This window comes from Vulpes lagopus, chromosome 10 (assembly GCF_018345385.1).
Source record: "Vulpes lagopus strain Blue_001 chromosome 10, ASM1834538v1, whole genome shotgun sequence".
NCBI classification, from domain to species: domain Eukaryota; kingdom Metazoa; phylum Chordata; class Mammalia; order Carnivora; family Canidae; genus Vulpes; species Vulpes lagopus.
Window position 1 is genome coordinate 97,409,321 of NC_054833.1, and position 9,253 is coordinate 97,418,573.

A 9,253-nucleotide genomic window follows, 5' to 3' on the forward strand; every position below is an offset into this window, starting at 1 on the left:
CACAGTGCAGATGAGGTCATTTCCCCAGAAGAAATAAAGATATTAACCATGAAAAGGGGGGAATGGATACCCTCTGACCCCAAAATGACAAATGTCTGTTTATAACTCCACCACTTATTTCAGCCTGTTTCCTTTCTGGTGGTTGCTACAGAGAGGCTACAAGAGTTACTTCACCTAAAGCTCTGACACCCTCCATCTGGCTCATAGCAATTGCTTTTTAAGTGTTTATTATTTTTTATACCAGTGATCCAAAACATAGTTCTTTAGGTAGTGGGCACAGGGCCAAAGTATTTCACAGGAAATATTTCAGAAAGGACACATTTCCTCAAGCACATGGTTACTTTAAACTGTCTTAGGGCATAGGTAACTCTGATGACATAAATCACTCTTGACCAGGTGTGGAGCACCCGAGGCCATGAGTGGTGCCCTCGACAAAGCGGCTTCCTAATGAGTGGATAAACCACGTTTTATGTTGAACACACGGCATGTGTCCGCGGTCAGTCCAGCCATCATGACCCACGTTATTTATTTACTCTCCCCCTGACCTTGGGACGGAAATAGCATTCTCTGCATTGTAAAAGCAAGATAGGCCTCGGGGACTCGGGGCATCGTGACCGGCCCAAGGACACGGCGTGGAAAGTGGCCGAGCCGAGGTGACACTGGGCTTGTTCTACAAGTTCTGGGCAGGTGCTGGGAGGCAGCTGGAGCCGAGGAAGCGCGCGCGTCGCCCCGCGGGCCTCCCTGCGGCCTGGAGCGCAGACATCAGCCGGGAGCCGCGGCCCGGGGCGCGAGCGCCTGCTCTCGGCCGAAGGTCCCACGGAGCCACTCGGTGTCACGGGCCTACTGCACTGGCGGGTCTCTGCCGGGAAGCCCGGCCGCACGCGGCGTCTGCGCGGGGACCCCCTTCCCGGGGACGCCGGGGTGAACCTGTGTGTGTCTCCGAGGCTCCGGGCTGTCTCAGCAGGAGCCCAGGCCGCAAACCCAGGGGCCCGAGGAAAGTAGGTCAGCGCGCGGCCGGCGGCGCTTCCTGCCCGAGCCCGCGCCTCCCTCGCCGCGCGGGGCTCCTCCTCCCGGAGCGCCGCCCGCTCCCCCGCACGCGCTCCCCCCGCCGCAGCCCCCGCTCCCGCCCCTCCTCCTTCCTGGACCTCCCCCTCCCGCTGCCCGGCCCGCCCCTCCCGCTGCACGGCCCCGCCCCTCCCGCTGCACGGCCCCGCCCTCCCGCTGCACGGCCCCGCCCCCTCCCGCTGCACGGCCCCGCCCGCTGCCCGGCCCCGCCCCCGCCTGCTGCCAGGCCCCGCCCCCTCCCGCTGCCCAGTCCTGCCCCCGCCTCCTCCCGCTGCCCAGTCCCGCCCCCGCCTCCTCCCGCTGCACGGCCCCACCCCCAAACCCCTCCCGCTGCCGGGCCCCGCCCTGCCCGCTACACAGCCCCGCCCCCTCCCCCTCCCGCTGCACGGTCCCTCCCCCAAACCCCTCTCGCTGCCGGGCCCCGCCCTGCCTGCTACACAGCCCCGCCCCTTCCCCCTCCCGCTGCACGGTCCCTCCCCCAAACCCCTCTCGCTGCCGGGCCCCGCCCTGCCCGCTACACAGCCCCGCCCCTTCCCCCTCCCGCTGCACGGTCCCTCCCCCAAACCCCTCTCGCTGCCGGGCCCCGCCCTGCCCGCTACACAGCCCCGCCCCTTCCCCCTCCCGCTGCACGGTCCCGCCCCCAAACCCCTCCCGCTGCTCGGCCCCGCCCCGCCCCCGCCCGCTGCCCTTCCCCCCTCACCATCCCGCTGCCCGGCCCCGCCCCCTCCCGCTGCCCTTCCCCCTCTTCCCCTCTAGGTGCCCGCTGCCCGGTCCCCGCCCCCTCCCCTCCCGCTGCCCGGCCCCGCCCCCGCCCCCCCCCCCCCCCCCCCCCCCCCCCCCCCCCCCGTCCCGCTGCCCGGTCCACCTGACACCTGCCCCACTCCCTCCTCCACCACCACCTTGCACGTCCACTTCTGCTAGCCATAGGCTTCCTAATACACCCAAAGAGAGAACGTGCTTGTTCTAAAGAGATCAAAAGATGCGCGGAAGTTGACGCAGGAGCAGAGGAAAAATCCCACAGCTCAGAAATAACCATCGCTGACACCGGGTGAACAACTGCTCTAGATATATTTTTATGGATATAGGCACATGTTTTAATGTATTATGTATATGCGTACGGTTAGAATATAGATATAAATATTGTATAAAAGGCAGATGCTATTTCTTTTAAAGCATTCAATTTAATACTTTACTTTTATTTGAATTCAGTACTAGAGAAGAAATTGTAGCGAGAGGGAATAGTTGAAAAAAATTTTAAATATGTCTTTACCACAAGAGGGTAATAATTCCTTTAAGAAGAATGACAGGAGGTGAGGGAGGGAAGGAGAGATGTGGGTTGGGGAGAGAATGAGAATTAAGTGGAGATTTTATTTTTCTTTCTTTGTTATGTAGATGTGTTTTATTTTTATTTATTTATTTATTTATTTAATTAATTAATTTATTATGAGAGCAGGGATAAGGGGAGGAGAAGAGGAAGAGAGAGAGAAAGTCCCAGGTAGGCTCTCCACTTAGTGTAGAGCCAGACATTGGGCTTGATTGCACTACCTCAAGATCATGATCAGAGCTTAAATCAAGAGTCCTATGCTTGACTAAGTGAGCCACCCAGGTGCCTCTATTTTAAAAATTTTTAAGTTTAATTTATTTTTATTAAGTGGTTGGGGATTTATTTATATTTATTTTACATTTTTAAAATTTAAATTCAATTTGCAAACATATAGTATAACACTCAGTGGTCATCCGTTCAAGTGCCCTCCTCATTGCCCTTCCCCCAGTTACCCCATTACCCCCCGCCACTCACCTTCCCTCTTGCAACCCTTTGTTTCTCAGAGTTGGGGGTCTCTTATGGTTTGTTTTCCTCTCTAATTTTTTCCCACCCAGTTCCCCTACTTTCCCTTATAATCCCTTTCACTATTTCTTATATTCCACACATGAGTGAAACCATATGATGATTGTCCTTCTCCGACTGACTTATTTCACACAGCATAATACCCTCCAGTTCCATCCACGTTGAAGCAAATGGTGGGTATTCCTCTCTTCTGATGGCTGAGTAATATTCCATTATATATATAGAACACATCTTCTTTATCCATTCATCTGTTGAGGGACATCGTGGCTCCTTCCACAGTTTGGCTATTGTAGACATTGCTGCTATGAACATTGGGGTGCAGGTGTCCTGGTGTTTCACTACATCAGGATCTTTGGGGTAAATACCCAGTAGTGCAATTGTTGGGTCATAGGGTAATTCTACTTTTAACTTCTTGAGTAACCTCCACAATATTTTCCAGAGTGGCTGTACCAGTTCACATTAGACATTTCTGCAAAGAAGACATAGACATGGCCTACAAGTAGGATAGTTCTACTTTTAACTTCTTGAGTAACCTCCACACTGTTTTCCAGAGTCACTGTACCAGTTTGCATTCCCACTAACATTGCAATCCTCTCCAACATTTGTTTCCTTTCTCCAATCCTCTCCAACATTTGTTTCCTGTCTTGTTAATTTTCGCTATTCTCGCTGGTGTGAGGTGGTATCTCATTGTGGTTTTGATTTGTATTTCCCTGATGGCAAGTGATATGGAGCATTTTCTCATGTACTTGTTGGCCATGTCAAGGTAATGCTGGCCTCATAAAACAAGTTTGCAAGTATTCCCTCCCTTTCTATCCTTCAAAACAGCTTTAGTAGAATAGGTATTATTTCTTCTTTAAATAGAATTCCTCTGGGAAGCCATCTGGCCCTGGACTTTTGTGTTTTGGGAGGTTTTTGATGACTGCTTCAATTTCCTTGCTGGTTATTGGCCTGTTCAGGTTTTCTATTTCTTCCTATTCCAGTTTTGGTAGTTTGCAGGTTTTCAGAAATGCATCCATTTCTTCTAGATTGCCTAATTTGTTGGCATGTAGTTGCTCATAATATGTTTTTAAAATCGTTTGTATTTCCTTGGTATTGGATGTGATCTCTCCTCTTTCATTCATGATTTTATTAATCTGAGTCTTTTTAATAAGGCTGGCTAGTAGTTTATCTGTCTTATTAATTCTTTCAAAGTGCCAACTCCTGATTTTGTTCTACAGTTCTTCTGGTCTATATTTCTTTGAGTTCTGCTCTGATCTTTATTATCTCTCTTCTTCTTCTTGGTTTAGGCTTTATTTGCTGTTCTTTCTCCAATTCCTTTAGGTGCAAGGTTAGCTTGTGTATTTTAGATTTTTCTAATTTTTGGAGGGAGGCTTGTATTGCAATGTGTTTCCCTCTTAGGACCACTTTTGCTGTATCCCAAAGATTTTGAACGGTTATATTTTCATTACTTTCCATGAATCTTTAATTCTTCTCTAATTTCCTGGTTGATCCATTCATCTTTTAGTAGGATGCTCTTTAACCTCCATGTGTTTGAGTTTCTTCCAAATTTCTTCTTGTGGTTGAGTTCTAGTTTCAAAGTATTGTGGTCTGAAAACATGCAGGGGACAATCCCAGTCTTTTGGTATTGGTTGAGACTTGATTTGTGACTCAGTATGTGGTCTATTCTGGAGAAAGTTCCATATGCACTTGAGAAGAATGTGTATTCGGTTGCATTTGGATGGACTGTTTTATATATCTATGAAATCTGGTCCAGTGTATCATTCAAGGCCCTTGTTTCTTTGGTAATGTTCTGCTTAGAATATCTGTCATTTGCTGAGAGTGCCTTGTTGAAGTCTCCTACTATTAGTGTATTATTATCTAAGTATCTCTTTACTTTGGTTATTAATTGATATATTTGGCAGCTCCCACATTAGGGGCATAAATATTCATGATTGTTAGGTCCTCTTATTGGATAGACCCTCAAGTATGATATAGTGTCCCTCTTCATCTCTTACTACAGTCTTTGGTGTAAATTCTAATTTTTCTGACATGAGGATTGCTACCCCAGCTTTCTTTTGAGGATCATTTGAATGGTAAATGGTAAACCCCTTCATTTTCAGGCTGCAAGTGTCCTTAGGTCTAAAATGAGTCTCTTGTAGACAGCATATAGATGGGTCTTGCTTTTTATCCAGTCTGATACCCTGCATCTTTTGATGGAATCATTTAGCCTGTTCATGTTCAGAGTAACTATTGAAAGAAATGAATTTAGTGTCATTGTATTACCTATACAGTTCCTGTTTTTGTGGATTGTTTCTTTGGGCTCCCTCTTTCTTTTACAGGGTCCCCCTTAATATTTCTTGCAGAGCTGCTTTGGTGGTCACATATTCTTTCAGTTTCTGCCTATTCTGGAAGCTCTTTATCTCCTTCTATTATGAATGCCAGCCTTGCTGGATAAAGTATTCTTGGCTGCATGCTTTTCTCATTTAGTAACCTGTATATATCATGTCAGCCCTTTCTGGACTTCCAGGTCTCTGTGGAGAAGTCTGCTGTTGATCTGCTATTTCTCTCCATATAAGTCAAGAATCTCTTGTCTCAAGTTTCTTTAAGAATTTTCTCTTTGTCTTTGAAATTTGCAAGTTTCACTATTAAAGGTTGAGGTGTTGAATGATTTTTGATTTTTGGCGGGGTCCTCTCTCTCTCTCTTGGATCTGAATGCCTGTTTCCTTTCCCGGTTTGGAAAGTTCTCAGCTATGATTTGCTCAAATATACTTTGTCGTCCCCTCTCTCTCTTAGCCTCTTCTGGAATCCCAATTAGACGTATATTCTTCCTTTTCAAGCTATCATTTATTTCCCAAAGCCTTTCCTCGTGGGCTCTTAATTGTTTTTCTCCTTTTTTCCTCAGCTTCCTTCCTTTCCATTAACTTGTCTTCTATGTCATTCACTCTCTCTTCCACTTCATTAACCCTAGTAGTTAGATAATCCAGTTTGGATTGCATCTCAGTTAAACTATTTTTAATTTAGGCCTGATTAGATCTCAATTCTGCAGTAACAAAGTCTCTAGAGTCCTTTACACTTTTTTCCAGAGCCACCGGTAACTTTATAATTGTACTTCTGAACTGACTTTCTGACATTGCATTGAAATCCAAATTCTGTAACTCTGTGACAGACAGTATTGTTTCCAGTTCTTTCTTTTGTGGTGAATTCTTCCTTCTAGTCATTTTGTCCAGTGCAAATTGGCTGTATGAACAAGTTGAGTCAAAAATATAAACCATAACCTTAGTAAAATGCACCCTAGATGAGACCAGAAAATAAAAGAAAAAGAAGAACAGAACAAAATAAAACAAAAGGACTCTAAAGTGAAAAACAAATTCTAAAACAAAGTAGTAAAAATAAAAAACCAAAAATGAAGAAAAAAAAAAAAGGAAAAAAGGATGGTGGTGGTGGTAGGGAAGTGGTTGTAGAGAGGATGTAGTCTCCCTGAGGGGACCTAGAGGGTGATGCTCTTGGTTTTGAATGTATTTTCTTCTGTATGTTAGAAGGTGCTGACTCCCAAATTTACATAAACCAGTATTACTTATATAAAGACCCAACATTGACCACAAAAACATGAACAAGATAAAATAGGGGGGCAGAATGGAAAGGAAGACAGAATATAATCTCACAGAATGAACCAACACATTGTTCCACTTGGTTCTGGGTGTATTTTGGTCATGTGTTAGAAGGTACTAATTTCCACCATTGTAAAACAAAGTGAGACGGAGAAAACAAAAAACAAAAACCCATATCTCGGATATCTATGAAAATTAAATTGAATGCATTGAAGGGAATCCAGAAATGAAAAATAAATCTAAGACATGTACTTGTAGAAATACGAAAGTCAAAAAGGAAAAAAAAACCTTAAAAATGAGAGTTGGTAAAATATTGAAGTTAAGGTAGGAAAAGAGAAAAAATATTGGAAATTTTTAGTCTGGTATAAAAACGAGTCGTAATGGAAAAAGAAAGAAAGATGCCCTCTAGTTCTGTATACTATTTTCCCTCAGTTCTGGAGCTTTCCAGTGCTGCTTGGTCAATAAACTTGTTCTTCCCTTGTTCTTCTAGCTGGTCTTCTGGGGGAGGGGCTTGGTATGCTGATTCTCAGGTGTCTGCCTGGGCCGAGATACTCCGCCCCTTGCCAGGTGCTGGGCTCAGTATGAGCTGTTTATTCTGGGGGGGCCTTTGTTCCCTAGACACCCTGCCTCTCCCAGGCACAAAGTGAAACAAAGGGAAAAAAATGGTGGCAGCCAGATTTCTAGCTCTGGAGTGGAGCTCCCTGTGAGTAACTAACTGCAGTCTCCCAGTCCACACTGGCCCAGATGCTCTTGGGGACAGGTGTGGGTGCACTGATCTGGACAGCTTGCCAGGTGCCCAGGGTAGGAGAGTTTTTGCTTTCCTGTGCCCTCCCTGCTTCTGCCTGTCCCAGGGTGAAAGGAGGATAGCCGGCTTTGTCTGCTTTGGCGCCCTCAGATCCAGGGCCTTGCGCTGCTGGACTTGTGCCCCTGGGGACTGCTTCTCCCAAAGGGAATAGAGGACAGCCACCTCCATCTGTTGCTGGGCTGTAGGGTAAAGCGTATTCCGGAGCTGACCCATGTAACCAGCAGTCTTCTTCCAAATACTCCGGATGGCTGCGGCGCTCCAGCCCTTTACCAAGATCAGACTGATTTGCGGTGAGCTTTCCCCCGGGTGCCCCTCCTCTTATGTGATTCTGGGAATCTTTTTTTTTTTTTTTTTAATATTTTTAAAAATTTATTTATTCAGAGAGAGAGAGAGAGAGAGAGGCAGAGGGAGAAGCAGGCTCCATGCAGGGAGCCTGACATGGGACTTGATCTCGGGCCTCCAGGATCACACCCTGGGCTGCAGGCAGCGCTAAACCACTGCGCCACCGAGGCTGCCCCACTCGGGGAATCTTTTATTTTTTTATTTATTTTTTATTTTTTTTTATTTTATGATAGTCACACAGAGAGAGAGAGAGGCAGAGACACAGGCAGGGGGAGAAGCAGGCTCCATGCACCAGGAGCCCAACGTGGGACTCGATCCGGGGTCTCCAGGATCGCGCCCTGGGCCAAAAGCAGGCGCCAAACCACTGCGCCACCCAGGGATCCCCACACTCGGGGAATCTTGATGCTTCACTGCCCCTCCTGCGATTTTGCCCGATTTCCTTGCTAAGCACTTTTCTGTCAGGGAAAACTCAGGCAGGGATTTTTAAAGTTCCCGCTTGTCCAGGGGTGGGCTTTCCTGCTCCAGAGGCTGTCACCACTCCACTTTAGCCTTGGTAGTCACGGTTCCCCTCCCCTACTTTATTTCTTTTTTATTTTATTTTATTTTTGCCGCCCTACATTGTTAGAAGCAAAAACTTTTCTCTGTAGCATTCCAGCTCTTCTGTCTTTCCATCTCAGGTCAAATTTGTAGGTGTTCAGGATGTTTTGGATGTTATCTAGGTTAGTTTGTGGACCAGATCAATTGAGGACCCCAACTCTTCCTCCATCTTGCCAGTCCCCTGGTTGGGGATTTTAAAAAGCTATGTGTTTTAGTTTTTAGCCAGTATAATTATTCTTGCTAAGAAAGATGAGAGGATTAACATGTAGGAGTTTCTTCCTATTACTTTTGTTTCTTGATTTTTAAAAATTACACTATTTTTAATTTTCCAGGTTTATAACATTCACATTCAGTTATTTAAATATATTTCCCCATAGTTCTTTATTCTTAGTTCTACATTGAAATAGATCTAGTGCTCATCATCAGCCCTGTTCACATGTCTTCTGCATTCCTGAATTATTTATTTAAGGTCATCCCTCAGTTGTCTGGATTTCAATAGAAGTCATTGTTTCCAGAATGATTTATAAGTCTTGTATTGCTTGAGCATTATCCTGGACTGGGTATAGCATTCTCAAGATACACTTTCTTTCATTTAGAACCTTGTGGACATTATTCCATTGTCTGCTGAAATTGAATGATGCTGTGGAACTGTCTGAGGATAGCTAGACTTTTTTTTCTTCCTTGTAGGTAATTTATTCTTGTTCCTGGGTATGGGAGGAATTCTTTCTGATTCTGTATGATCCCAGCTTAACTGGGATATATTCGGTATTAAGCATTCTTTTTTTTTTTTTTTAATTTTTTAATTTTATTTATGTAGTCATACAGAGAGAGAGAGAGAGAGAGAGAGAGAGAGAGAGGCAGAGACATAGGCAGAGGGAGAAGCAGGCTCCATGCACCGGGAGCCTGACGTGGGATTCGATCCCGGGTCTCCAGGATCGCGCCCTGGGCCAAAGGCAGGCGCCAAACCGCTGCGCCACCCAGGGATCCCGGTATTAAGCATTCTTAATAAAA